We start from the raw sequence: 14,616 nt of genomic DNA on the forward strand, positions 1-14,616 counted from the left end.
ACCCCTCCCCACCTTCTCACTATATAGAAGGGTCTGGTGACTTCTGTTTCAGTGTATCTGAAGAAGTGTGCATGCACACGAAAGCTCATACCTAGAACTAACTTAGTTGGTCTTTAAGGTGCTACTGGAAGGAATTTTTTTTATTTTGTCCACATCTAAGGCTGGCTTTGGGTGGAGCAAAATCCAGGTGCACATTCAATGGTCTTTTAGAATCAGTTCATCTGATTGGTTAGATCCCATGGATGACAGTTAGTGGCTGTTAAGAGCAATTAAAATGTGCTACCAAGACTGCAATTCTATGCACACTTATGTGAGAGTAAGTCCCACTGAACTATATTGAACTTGCTTCTCAGTAAACAAGCATAGGAGCACACTGTTGGAAAGTGAAGAAACATGCTTAGGATGCACTATTTATCACAGTTTTACCCCGTTATTACTACCATCAATCCCACAGTGTGGTATTTATGCAGTTAACCTATGTTTTTCCACATAGCAACCCAGTGAGGTAGACTAGGCTGAGAAACAGTGACTTCAAGGTTACCACTGATATAAATGAATGAGTGGATATCTTTCCTTAATTATTTTTGTTTAAAATAAATACATAATCTGAGCAGCTTTTTAAAATCTTTGCCCTATATTGCTTTTGCAGGGAGCCATTCTCCCCGCCATGTGCATACCGGTATTTGTTTTCTTGCAAACATTGGGTTGGATAGATTGGATGTCACACATTTGAACCATCATGGAAGTAAGAAATGAGGCATAAATTGTGTTTTCCTATTTTGAGATTTGAAAAGTAAGCATTGAATAACAAACAGAACTCTGTGTCAAGAGTGTCGGCACTCCCCTTTCCTTTCTGCAGAAAACACGACCGCATTGCCAGATCATATAGAAATTAAAACCCTCTGTGCATGCGTAAGTAAAATATGGCTGATTTAATAGGAATCTAAAAGTTAAAGGTCAGAGTATCGGTATGTCATTACACCTACCACCTGAGGTTGTTTGAAAATGGTGCGAGGTACCTATTCAATTAAATAAGGACATTCTGAAACTATAAATAATGTATAAAGAAATACGAAAAATCCACAGAGCAGAGAGTCTAAAATAAATAAATAAAAACCACTGGAAGAGTAGCAGATAAAATATATTGACTCGCATTTCACACACACAAAAAGAGACGGGGAAAAAATTAAATACTCAAGCATTTCAAAGGAAAATGTAAAGCTGTAAGCTGAAGACATCACTGTCTTGCTTTTAAGGCACTTAAAGAGTTTCATAAAGAGAAGCCTAGAATTCAGTTCTTCTTCAATTTATTTTCTGCCGTTCACCTGCAGGTCCCATGGCGGGTTACAAAAATTAAAAAAAGTTAAAACATGTGCATTAATTTATGTCCAAATAAAGATGCATAGGATTGGACCAAACCAAAGGATTCAAGTTACAAGAAAGGAGATTCTGACTAAACACCAGGAAGAACATTCTGACAAAAAGAGCTGTTTGATGGTGGAATGGAATCCCTTGGGAGGTGAAGGACCCTCCTTCCTTGGAGGATTTGAAGCAGATTTTGGGATGGCCAGCTGTCATGGATACTCTAGCTGTGATTACTGCTTTGCAGGAAGCTGGATTAGATGACACTTGCAGAACATCAGAGAGCTTGAAGGCCTCTGAATTATGTTTACTGTACATGAAGAAACATGAAAAGATCATGTTTGAGTTGGCCTCTTCTGCACCCATTCAAATCAATGGACTTCAGTTAGTCATAAAAAGCCTAAACAAAACAAGAAGAGTCAGTGTGGTGCAGTGGTTAGCGTGTTGGACCAGGAGGAACAGGGTTCAAATCCTCACTCAGCCAAAAAGCTCACTGGGTGTTCCTGGGTCAACCACTGCCTCTCAGCTGAACCTACCTCACAGGGTTGTTGTGGGGATTAAATAAGGGGAAGAACCATGTTCACCACCGTGCGCTCCTTGGAGAAAAAGGCAAGCTATAAACGTAATAAACAAACACAATAATGTTCCTTGATTTCAGTGGATCTACTTTAAATATGGCTTAGTGAGATACAACAAAATCCAGATAAAAAGGAAATTAAGAAGAGGAAAGAGAGAATTCTTAGGGGTTGGAAGGATGAAGCAGCTTCAGGAGGCAAGGGAGGGCCGCATCAAATGAAGTCAGGGGCCACATGCACCACCCAGGCTACAGGCTGCTCACCTCTGTCTACCCTGACTTGCGACAGACATAGAAGTATTTCCTAGTCCTGCCTAGAGATGCCAGGGATTGATCTTGGGATAATCCAAGGGCAAAGTGTGTGCTCTAGGTAAAGGTAAAGGACCACTGGACGGTTAAGTCCAATCAAAGGCGACTATGGGGTTGCGGTGCTCATCTTGTTTTCAGGCCGAGGGAGCCAGTGCTTGTCCACAGACAGCTTTCCAGAGCGCACAGAAACGGTGTTTACCATCCTGCTGCAGTACCTATTTATCTACTTGCACTGGCATGCTTTCGAACTGCTAGTGAGGCAAGGAAGAAGGGCTACCCCTATGCTATCCATATAATCAGTTATCAGTAATCAGTATATTCATATATGCTCACACATAATCAAGGCTTACAGTATTTTATAATCCATTTTGAATCAAAGGGAAGCTGTGCCTTAGCTAACTGCATACTGCTTGAAACAGCAAATTAGGAGCCGACCTTTCCCCTACAAACATCCGTGTACCCTGGACAAGGGGAAGATGTGAATCAGAGTTTCTGGTACAAAATCCCCTCAGATACAGGCTAAATTAATCCACAGAACAGGAAGATAAAACCACAAAATCTCCAAACTCCCTGTCCTGCCATAACTAGGGGAGACGTTAGACAGAGCGTCACTGCAAGCAGCGGAAAGCAGAACTAGAACTCAGTGCTTGACCAGGAGCTGGTAACATGGCAAGAAGCTTGCGAATTGGCTAATTTTCGCTGGCAATATCGTGGCTGCCTCATGGTTGTCTCATGATCTATGATTTGCTGTGATCTGCTCAGGTATAAAGACCTCTGGATTTCTGTCAATCGGGGTCCCAGTTCCTTTTGGAAGAGATTCCAAACTGGGTCCTTATTGCCTGGCAATAAACTTCACCTTCTTATTCTCCATTGCTGAGTCTGCCTGATCCTTATTTAACACCAAGCGAGTACCTGTTTACGTTCACGTGCTTCACTAGGTTGGCAGGACCTGGGACAGAGCAACGGGAGCTCACCCCATCATGGGGATTCGAACCGCCAACCTTCCGATTGGCAAGTCCAAGAGGCTCAGTGGTTTAGACCACAGCACCACCCGCGTCCTCCTAAACACGCTCTTCTACTGAACTATAGTCATTCTTCATGGGGAATAAATCCCTCTTAACACAATCAGACATAAATATAAGTAAACATGCATAAAATTGTGCAGCATGAGAAATTCAAAAGGCCAAATTCAAAAGGCACATGAGGTGGAAGAGAGAGTAACAATCCTAATTTCATGCAGAATGCCAAAACCCCCAGCAAAAGAGCACTCTGCTTCAAAAACATTCTGACAGCATGATGTCACCTTAATATATCTTTTGTGGGGTTTTTTAAAGACACTTGAAGTAGTAACTCCACATTTTCAGCGAAGTGAAGAATTATGCGAAGTGGTCATTCAGTTAAAAGTGACACTTTTCTGATAACAGCAAATCTCTCACTGCTGGAACACAACTGAGGCACTGGAATCACCTCAAAAGCAAGTCCAACTTAATGGCTGTGCTATATGCCATTTACTTTTATTACCATCCCCAGGAAATAGGTTTACCCTGCTTTAAAATTTATACAGCTCATCTTGCAAGCTGCTTTCTAAAAATTAGCTTGAAGGAAATAGTGATTCAGGAGACAGAGCAGAAATCAATTCCAATTCGATATTGATAGCTACCGTGCGATGTAAACTGTGTGTTCTTTCTAATTAAATGTAAACACGCTTGGTTCTAAAGTCCAGCAGTGATGACAACAGCCATTAGAATGGATTGCTTAAGCATTGATCAACCGATTTGTCTGAACCTTTTGTTCATATCATACGTATTCTTGAGCAATCTGCGGCAGGGTTAGTGTCAGTTCCAACTGACTTTAGTTTAGGTCATCTTCAGGTAAAAAAAAAAAAAACTTGACAGGAATGTTGAGTGCTCAGTAATGCCTAAAGTTATTCATTAACTATGTCCTTCTGATAGCTAATCAATACCATTGCATGGAGCCAAGCACACTGCTCTCAACTGCCCTTCTCCCAAAAGCCAAGTCTTGGTAAATATTTAATGGTAGTAAAGGTGTTTTGGGTTGCTATCAAACTGATTATGTTAAAGAACTCTTAAAAGAAACTTTATCTTCCCCCTCTCTGCAGAATTTGTTCAGCAATTCTATAGCCCTGATGCAAAGTGGTTCGAGGAATGCATTTCAATGCATCTTTTGAGTGGTGGATATTCACCTCTGGTGTGTAAGAAAACAGTTTTGTTATAAAAGAATCAAGAGATCTCTTTTAAAGACCTGTATTTCCTTGCTAAAACACTATATAAAGGCAGTGCAAGGGAACCTAGTGCCTTTCAAAAGTCGCTGGACTACAACTGCCATTATTCCTGACCATTGACCATGTTGGCTGAGACTGATGGGAACTGGAGTTCAACATCTGGGGGTGGGGTGTCACAGGTTCCTCAACCCTGTTAGAAAGCAACCCAACCCTCTTGTGCCCCTTTGCAACAAGGAAAGGCTGTATTCCAGTTTCCCAGTTCCATGCCTACTTTGCATATGACGCAAACTGTTTGCTAATTATGCAGTCAGGTATACTGTATTAGCTATTTAACTGTCTATCAGCCGCTTCCTGTGTGTTCCTGGCAAATATCTCAAAAACGTTGGGGAAGAATCAGAAGCACCTTTTTTTTTAATGTCCATTTGCTCATGCCAGAATTTGCTTACTCTTTTATTCGCTCACAATAGGAGCAGCTTAATGGGGACAGAGGTGTTGCAAACTGCCTGCTGCCTGCAATGCTGTTGCTCTAGCAATACGTATTCTGCATCCACGCATATATATTCAAATACCATTTTGGAATCTTCAGCAAAAATCACACCACGGGTTTTGTGGTTGGAAGTATTCTTGAGATAACATTACAAGGGAAATGGAAGAAGCCAACATCAAACTATTACAACAGGATTTTTATTTTTTTAAAAGTTGCTCCAAGTTTAGAATCCTCCCCCCCCCCCCAGCACAGGAGCCAACTCCAGGAGGAGGGGGAGTCCTTGTGCAGGGCTTCTGTTGAAGGTGGGGGCAGATGTTATAGGCGAAGGGGATCGAGATATGGATATGCTCGTACCCCTTCCAATCTGCGCCTCATCCCAAGGGACGAGGGTAGGGTGAGCAAGGATTACTCACCTCCGTCACTGGTGCTGTGCAATGCCAGGTCTATAGGCAACAAAACCGCCACCCTGCGAGATTTCTTTATCTCGCAGGGGGTCGACCTGGCTTGTGTGACGGAGACCTGGGTGCGCGAAGGGGCAACAGTTACCTTACGAGAGATGGCGCCCCCGGGTTTCTCCGTCCTCCACCAGTCCCGGACTGTGGGCCGGGGGGGAGGGGTGGCATTATTAATCCGGGAAGATTGTCCTTTCAGGGCTCTACCATCGCCATCGATCCCCGGCATTGAATGTGTTGGCCTAGTGTGGGGCTCCGAGGAGAGCTTGGCTGTCTGGCTGGTGTACCGGCCACCTAGCGCACCAGCAGCCACCCTGTCAGGCCTATTGGAGGCGGTGGCTGGCTGGGCCTTGGAGTTCCCTAACCTATTGGTATTGGGGGACTTCAACATCCATGCTGATGCCACTCCCTCCTCACAGGCTCTGGACCTGGTGTCTTCCATGGCGACACTAGGGCTCTCCCAGTTTGTTTCGGGCCCCACACATCAAGCAGGCCACACGCTGGATTTGATCTTTGGCGTAGGTATAGATGTGACCATGTCTCCTTCGATGAAGGTGTCATGGTCTGATCACTACGCTCTGAAAGCCAGGATTGACTTTCCACCCCCACCCTGCTTAGGTGGCGAGCCGATTTGGGCTCGCCCACAGAGGCTGATGGACCCTGATAGATTCCGCCAAGCCTTGCGGGACCTTGCTGCCCCTGGCGACTCATTGACTGAGCTTGTTGAGGGCTGGAATATCCAGTTCCTGGCAGCCATCAATGAGATCACACCGAAGCGCACTCTGCGACCCCGCAGAAACCGGGCTCCCTGGTTTACCGAGGAGCTCCGGAAAATGAAACGGGACCTCAGACGGCTAGAGCGAGTATGGCGGGGTGCCCGTGACGGAGCCTCAAGAACATCTTATAGGGCTTTTATGAAAACCTACGAGATGGCGGTGAAGGCTGCTAAGAAGTCCTACTTCTTGGCCTCCATTACCTCAGCTAGCTCTCGCCTAGCGCAATTATTTAGTATAATTAGGTCTTTAACGTCCCTTGAAGGACAGCCAAATTTAAATAACAATTTGACACACAGCTGTGAGGCATTTGCAAGCTTTTTTGCGGAGGTCTTGTTGCTCCGCCATGACCTCCCTGCCAATTTGGATACAATAAAGGAACTGGAGGCCCCTTGACTGTCCTCGGGTCCAGTATTAGACCACTTCGACCGGATATCCCCAGCCGATGTGGACAGACTCCTCCAAGCTGGAAAGCCCACCACCTGTCCTCTCGACCCATGCCCGTCTTGGCTGATTAGAGCGTGTCCAGACGAGGTGCGGGCCCTCCTGGGGGATACCATCAATTTGTCCCTTGGCATGGGGACATTCCCAGGGGAACTGAAGGAGGCAGTGGTGCGCCTGCTCTTAAAGAAAACATCATTACATCCTTTAGATCTATCCAATTACCGCCCGGTTTGGAATCTTCCGTTCCTGGGTAAGGTGATTGAGAGAGCAGTTGCTGAACAGCTTGGTGGGTTTCTGGATGAAACATCGGCTCTGGATCCATTCCAGTCCGGCTTCCGTGCTGGTCATGGGACTGAGACGGCTCTGGTTGCCCTAACAGATGATCTTCGTAGACAGCTGGATTGAGGCAGGTCGGGGCTGCTGATTCTTCTAGATCTGTCAGCAGCTTTCGACATGGTCGATCACGAACTTCTGGACCACCGCCTTGCCGACGTGGGGATCCAGGGCACAGTCCTTCAATGGCTGCGCTCGTTTCTCTATGGTCGGGGACAGAGGGTGGCGCTTGGGGGGGAATTGTCATCGCGCCACTCCTTGGTGTGTGGAGTACCTCAGGGTGCGATACTCTCCCCGATGCTTTTCAACATCTTTATGCGCCCCCTCTCCCAGCTTGTCCAGAGCTTTGGGCTGGGTTGCCATCAGTATGCCGATGACACCCAACTCTATCTGTTGATGGATGGCCATCCTGACTCGGCCCCAGACACACTGACCAGATGTTTGGAAGCTGTGGCTGTATGGTTACGTGGGAGCCGGTTGAAGCTAAATCCTTCGAAGACAGAGGTCCTGTGGCTGGGACGGGACGATATGGGATTGGGGGGGGGCAACTCCCATCTCTTGCGGGGGCGCAATTAGTGCCAGCACTGTCTGTTAAGAGTTTGGGTGTAATCTTCGACACCTCCCTTTCCATAGAGGCGCAGATTGCAGCTATAACAAAGGCAGCATTTTTCCATCTCCACCAAGCTAAGCAGTTGGCTCCTTACCTCTCTCACCCTGACCTAGCCACTGTGATCCACGCGATGGTCACCTCCAGACTGGATTATTATAACTCGCTCTACGTGGGGCTGCCCTTGAGACTGACCCAGAAACTCCAGCGGGTGCAGAATGCTGCAGCGAGACTCCTTGCGGGGTCTTCGCTGCGAGATCACATTCACCCGGTGCTATACCAGCTGCACTGGCTCCCGGTGGAGTACAGGATCAGGTTTAAGGTGCTGGTTTTAACCTTTAAAGCCCTATATGGCCTAGGACCCTTGTACCTACGGGACCGCCTCTCCTGGTATGCCCCACAGAGAAACTTACGGTCTTCAAATAAAAACATCGTGAAGGTCCCAGGCCACAGATAAATTAGGCTGGCCTCAATTAGAGCCAGGGCTTTTTCAGCTGTGGCTCCAACCTGGTGGAACACTCTGTCACAAGAGACTAGGGCCTTGCAGGACTTGACATCTTTCCGCAGGGCCTGCAAGACAGAGCTGTTCCGCCAGGCCTTTGGCCAGGGCACAGCCTGACTCCCTCCCTCGGCAATCTTCGCGGAGCTCTGGCCCAATGGTGGCCAGTGGCTTGAATTTAATTAATTTTATAATGAATGATTTTAGAGTGTTGTTTGTGCTGTACTTTTGTACTGTTTTATTGTTGTTAGCCGCCCTGAGCCCGGCTTTGGCTGGGGAGGGCGGGATATAAATAAAATTTATTATTATTATTATTATTATTATTATTATTATTATTATTATTATTCATTAGCTCAATGTCATCCAATATCTGTAGGTCAGTTATGTGGTAAAAGGTAAAGGTAAAGGGACCCCTGACCATTAGGTCCAGTCGTGGCCGACTCGGGTTGCGGCACTCATCTCGCTTTAGTGGCCGAGGGAGCCAGCGTACAGCTTCCGGGTCATGTGGCCAGCATGACTAAGCTGCTTCTGGCGAACCAGAGCAGCGCACGGAAATGCCATTTACCTTCCCGCCAGAGTGGTACCTATTTATCTACTTGCACTTTGACATGCTTTCGAACTGCTAGGTTGGCAGGAGCAGGGACCAAGCAACGGGAGCTCACCCCGTCATGGGGATTCGAACCGCCGACCTTCTGATCGGCAAGTCCTAGGCTCTGTGGTTTAACCCACAGTGCCACCCACGTCCCTCAGTTATGTGGTAGTACTGGCTTTTCCTCTTTCCATTTAGGCTGTAGCCTTGAGTTTTTGGACAGCATTTCTCGATTTAGAATCTAATCCACACCATTCATCGTTTCTATACAGCTCCATCATGCCTTCTTGGAATCATCTCTGTTTAGCCTAAAACACCCTATCTGTTTAAATCTGTTTCCTAAAGATGATCCTCTTACCATTTTAATTGCCTTTCCTGCAACTTTATCAGAGAAATCTGCGTAACCCAATACATTTCTGAATGCTTCTGAGGCAAAGTACATCTAAAGTTACACTAGCAAAAGTGCATCCCTATGGGCCTATGGAAGGGGAATGGAGAAAAAGTGGGCAGAGTTTGGCCCATCCGCTGCGAACGGAGAGTTGTCTTGGCAAACTAAAACGATCCTTTTAAGAAGCTCCTGTTGCCTATTGTAGTTTCTTGGTCTCGGTTGCTTGCTTCAATCATATTTAGTGTCCTAGAATGAAATAAATATTTCCAGAGAATAGCAATGCAGTCATTTTTCTAAGTAGATGTAGCTCCTTTACTCGCCAACAAGCCCTGGTTCCATGTCTAGCTATGACCCCTGGATTGAAAAGGTTCTTGGCAGGGAGGGGTCAGGTGTTCCACCACCAACTCTAAAAAAGGAGCAGGGAATACAACTGCACATCATAATAGACACAAGGCTATGCTGCTGATACTATTGTATGGTTTTTGACACTAGCTCCATTCACTCCCTAAAAATGTATCCCTGTAGAATACATTTTTAGAAAACACATCCTAAGATGTGTTTTCTAAAAATGTATTCTACAGAGATAATGGAGGGGTAATAATCAGACACTCTATTACATATATTTTTTTAAGTCCCTAAATTATCATTTCACGGAGAGAACTGTGATTCCTGCGTTTAATCAAGAGTTAAAATATGCACAGTAATTCCTTATTTTCACAATATTCCTTTTGACAAAGATAACAGCCATGAAAACAGTTCCCACCTGGCCAAACCCGACATACAGGTTTTGTTGAGGAAAAAAGAAATGCATGACTTAATTATTGAAATGGATCTATTAGAACTGTCCCCCAATCCACCTTGCCTGCCCCACCTACAGATGAACTTCGAATGACCCACTTTATGCAAAAAAGAATTGTAATAACTTGCACTAAAAGCTGCTTATAAAGCTCAGGCTGCCAGGAAGACAAAGGCAGAATTCAGAAATGCGTGTGATGCCCCTAGAGGAGAAACGTAGGGAAAAAAGTCACCTTTTATCAAGTTTACTTTCATATCGAATAAATAGCTAAACTAATCTGAGCTGTGCTATAAGTTACTTCGTGCTAATTATGTTTGGTTTCATTAGTCCTTGATACTGTCTATTGTTTAAATTGCTTTCATTAAAACAGCAGATGGTGTCAAGAGTAACACAATGAAGAGACATTCCCCTACCCCAGCATTCCTTGAGTAAAAAGGGCAGTATTATAACAAGGGCTCCCCTCCCCCCATCAAATAATACTACCATGAAAAGGTGTTCTGAGATTATTATTATTATCAAAAAAATAAGAATTTTCAAATGATTTAAACTAAAGGATGGTTTTCATTGTGCTTTGGGAGGTTAACTCTGCAGCCATCTCCTTATTTTAACCATCTCGTCCATTTTCAGTATTCTGAGGTATATATCGGTGCTTACAGAACCAAAACAGCAACACTCATGAACAAGAGGACGGTATCAGCAAGGTTGGGGAAAGCTGAATATTTAAAATAGAAAAAAAATATTTAGGATGGAAGAAACAAATCTTAAGGGGAAAAACAGCCCTGCTCAATGGCCAGTGAATGGGGGGGGGGGGCAGAAAACTGGGTGGCAAGGGTAATGGAGAATCCAGACAAACTGAAGCACTGAACAGGAGAACTCCATGCTATAACTTTTTGTTGCATGTCTCACTTGCAGGACTATGTTCTGGTTTACATACGGCTGGACTTTGACTTAGATCTTCATTAATGTTGGTAGATTTGGCACTGCCCACTTCTAGACACGTAGGATTCCTTCCCTCAATAAGGGTATAGCTGCAACATCGCGTGCCACATTTATATACAGATTTTCTGCCAAAGCACTCAAAAATGATATGGAAAGGGACAGGGAAAATTAATGGAGGGCAGGTAATCAGCTGAAAACAGCATAGCAACAAAACATCCTAAAGATTGACAAATTCACCATGGTATGGTAAGTTGTGGTGGACTAGAGTTTATTTCATTGGCTGGACTCTAGTCACACAGGCCTATGCCAGGGGTTGAGAACCTGCAGCCCTCCAGATGTTACTAGACTCCAGCAGTCCAGCCACAATGGTCAAAAAGCAGGGATGATGGGAGCTATGATCTGGCAACTTCTAGAGGGTCACAGGTTCCCCATTCCTGGCCCATAATCAATTCATTAGTCTTCAGGTCACCATGATGCTCCAAATTGTTTTTACATGCTAACATGACTGCACATCTGGAAGCTATAATGCTTCAATCTTAGACACACTTACTAGGGAGTAAACCCCACTGGATACAATGGGCTAGATTGAAGTAACCTGGCACATTAGCAGAAGCTAGTGTGTGGTTCCCACTAACATAATGGGGCTCCCCCCCAAAAAAATCTACTCTAGTGGTTTGGGAGAACCCCCAAAACAGCACGTGGGGAGCTGAGAGGGGGATTGTTCCATCTGGCAAGCAGATATGCTTGCCACTAATGGATCAAAACAGTGTGGCGTATTTCTCCTAATAGAAATTACTTAGGAATAAACATGTGTAAGATTGCATTCTCAGTCATGGTGATTAACAGCAATCTCCAAGTTTAGGGCCAGTGCACTTGAAACCTGATAGGACAAAAAACAGGGGAGGACTGTTCCAAATTTTGGGATGACAACTCGTTGGCCCCAGTTAAAAACAGAATTCTGGACTAGATGCATTTTGGCTTGATCCAGCAAGATTCTCTTCGTGCCTTTTTATGACATGACAACTCTGAAAGTTCTTCTTCATACTTCTGTTGAAATGTGCTCACCAACTAAGCCAAGGAATTAACCCCCACATTTATATTTCAGGGTTCCCTGAGAGCTCCCCCTTTTTTTACTGGAGGCAGAAACGTGAGAAAAGGAGTCAGAGAAGTTTAGGCTTGGAATGCTGCATCTTATATAATCCCTTCTCACTGGTCAGGTGAGTCTTTCCCTCTACAGCTGCAATGACCTTTTAATTTATTATTATTATAAACTTCCAAGGGATAGAAGAAAATGTCATTTGGTCTGCATTCTTAAGTGAAGTGATCTAATCCACACCTTCCAGAACAATACATGGTTCAGAATGTCATCATCTTTGGGACTTCACACTTCTCCAAATGTTGCTACACAGTTCTTGGCTCAAAAGAATACAACAATGTACAAACACACACACATACACACACACACGGATATAAAGCAATCATCAGCATCCAGGTTCTGACTGTAACTTCCTTGTGCTTGGTCCATTTATGAAAATAGCTGACCATGCAGCACCTATTCTTTACATCATAGGCTACTTTAAATGAATCTTGGAAGACATCAAAGACCAGGGATGTCTCTGAACCTCAGCCACCCTGGACCACTGTGTCAAGAGGATGGTGTTTTCCCCATGTTCAGGGCTAAGACCATGGGACTAAAACAACCAATAACACACAGGGGCTGGCTGTATACCATGGAGAAGACATAGAAAAACAAGATCATAAATTGAAAGTTTGCTCCAGTCAAGAGATGGCTCTATCTGGATCCTGGAGGGCAGGTCTGGTAATTGTGAGGCAGACAGAGAGTTGAGGTAAGATGTTGAGAGGATAGAGCTGTGAGTGTCATGTGGTCTGTCTGCACCCCTTAAGGTAGCCTACTGTCTTCTGGTGCAGTGAAGAGCACTGTTCATGCCACCAGTGCTGAAGTAAGATTCAGCTGGCAGTCGGGTTACATTCTGTACTTGGAATGTACCTTTCACCTCAGAGAGCAGAATGTCTTGTGCTGGACCAGGTAAGGACAGTGACTTACCTTCTCAGGCTGCAATCTCATATGCACTTATCTGGCAATTACGTTTGACTGAATGTGACTTCTGAGTAGATATGTATATGATCACACTGTTAAGTCCCATTCCCCACCTGGGTTTCTTTTCGACTCATTGCTACAAACAGACAATACAAAGGCGAGTGAGGAGGGTCTTCTCATAAGGATGTAGGATCCACAGTAAAAGGTTATACATGTGATGGGGAGGATACTCAGCTGAGACACTGTTAGAAGAAAATGGAAGAGTGTGCTTTTGGAGGGAAAGTCAAACCACTGGAGAGTTACAGCGCCAGCTGTGGCTGTAGAGAAGGATACAAGAGAGACATGTCTTGTTGCAGCTGAGGCAAAAAGTGGTGTCGGTTTTGCTACTACAGGTGGACCCTGGAGTTTCTCTCTCTGCGCTCCTCCCAGTGGTCATTCCTCGTCTGGTCACTGCTGTGGATACATGACTTGACTATCTTTCTCAGGCACTGCAATTGTCTGCAAGGGATTCCCACACAGCAGGGTTAATGTTGCCATCCTTCATGCCATGTTTGCCGGCATCTTTGTAATGCAGAGCTGGTCTGCCAACAGTCCTAGGACTTGAAGCCAGTTCCCTGTACAGCACGTCCTTGTGGATCCTGCCATCTTCCATTCTGTGTACATGACCAAGCCAGCACAGACGTCGCTGGGACTGAAGTGCAAACAAGCTGGGAATGCGGGCTTGGGAGAACACATTTTTGTTTGAGACTCTGTCCTGCCATGTGATGTTCACAGCACATGTGAAAGGCATCAAGGTATTTCTCCTGGCAGGTGTAAGTTGCTCGCTTCCATAAAGCAGCATGCCCAATACCCACAAGTCCAGAATATATATGTTAACATTCCTGTGTTGTGTATAAATTGTCCTCTAACTGGAAAACCTGTTTATTTGCCACTTGGGTAAATACCACAATATGCTAAGACTTCACAGTGATATATTTTAAAGCTAACAACATGTCTTGGAATTAAAGCTCTCAATAATTACTAAATCTTAACAGTATTCCCTATATGACACCTATTAGAATCAAGTAACTGCCTGCAAAAAAGGTAAAATGCAGTTTACTAAAAAAAAAAAATCAATTTTATCTTACTAGACCAGATAAATACATTTTGAAAGAAAAAGAAAAGAATTCTGGGTTACCTGAAGTAAAACAACCTATTGTTTTGCCAGTGTTGGGTGAAATATTAATGACCATCACTAAGGGGACCATCACTTATTAGCTATCAAGCCTAAAAATACATATTTAAATTTTTGTTTTGGGGTGCTATTTGCTCCCTGCCAGTTCAAGTTTTAACATTATTTCATTGGTCATAATATCAGTTTATTTACTCTGAATGTTATCACTGCATGGTTCCCAATGTAAACACTTCTGCTGAATGCAGCATAGCTGTTTGTGTGCTGAAGGTAAACTAATGCTTTGGTATGGAATTGAAGGGGAGGATGTTAGGATCCACTATTCAGGAAGAACTTTCTGGGTCATGACCTTTTCGTAAGCTGCTTGGCCTCTGGGGCATTGCTAAGGGGTGGCCCAGAGGGACAGAACCCCCTGCTCATTTGCATGGGGCCCTAGATTTCCTGCCTTTCACCCCCACTTAAAAAATAAAAATAAAAGTTTGCTTACAGGGTGGCTTTCCCTCCGAAGAGCTGCCACAAGTTTGCATCTATGCACATAAATCAGCATATGCAAATTTTATGCAGATTTACACCATGGACCTGTGTCCCGAAT

The 14,616-nt window shown here is 44.6% G+C and overlaps 1 protein-coding gene and 1 long non-coding RNA gene across 5 annotated transcripts in view; one reads left to right on the forward strand and one right to left on the reverse strand.

Annotated features, from left to right (window-relative positions):
• Window positions 1–14,616, reverse strand: part of MIPOL1 (mirror-image polydactyly 1) — a 194,399-nt gene that overhangs the window by 35,386 nt on the left and 144,397 nt on the right. The gene's annotated exons all lie outside the window — the stretch shown is intronic.
• Window positions 288–11,970, forward strand: LOC309345604. Its single transcript, XR_014158321.1, has 3 exons — window positions 288–316; window positions 10,483–10,556; window positions 11,900–11,970. It is a non-coding gene; the product is annotated as an uncharacterized lncRNA (long non-coding RNA).

The sequence above is a fragment of the Podarcis erhardii genome, assembly GCF_964252035.2.
Source record: "Podarcis erhardii genome assembly, chromosome: 1".
Taxonomy (NCBI): domain Eukaryota; kingdom Metazoa; phylum Chordata; class Lepidosauria; order Squamata; family Lacertidae; genus Podarcis; species Podarcis erhardii.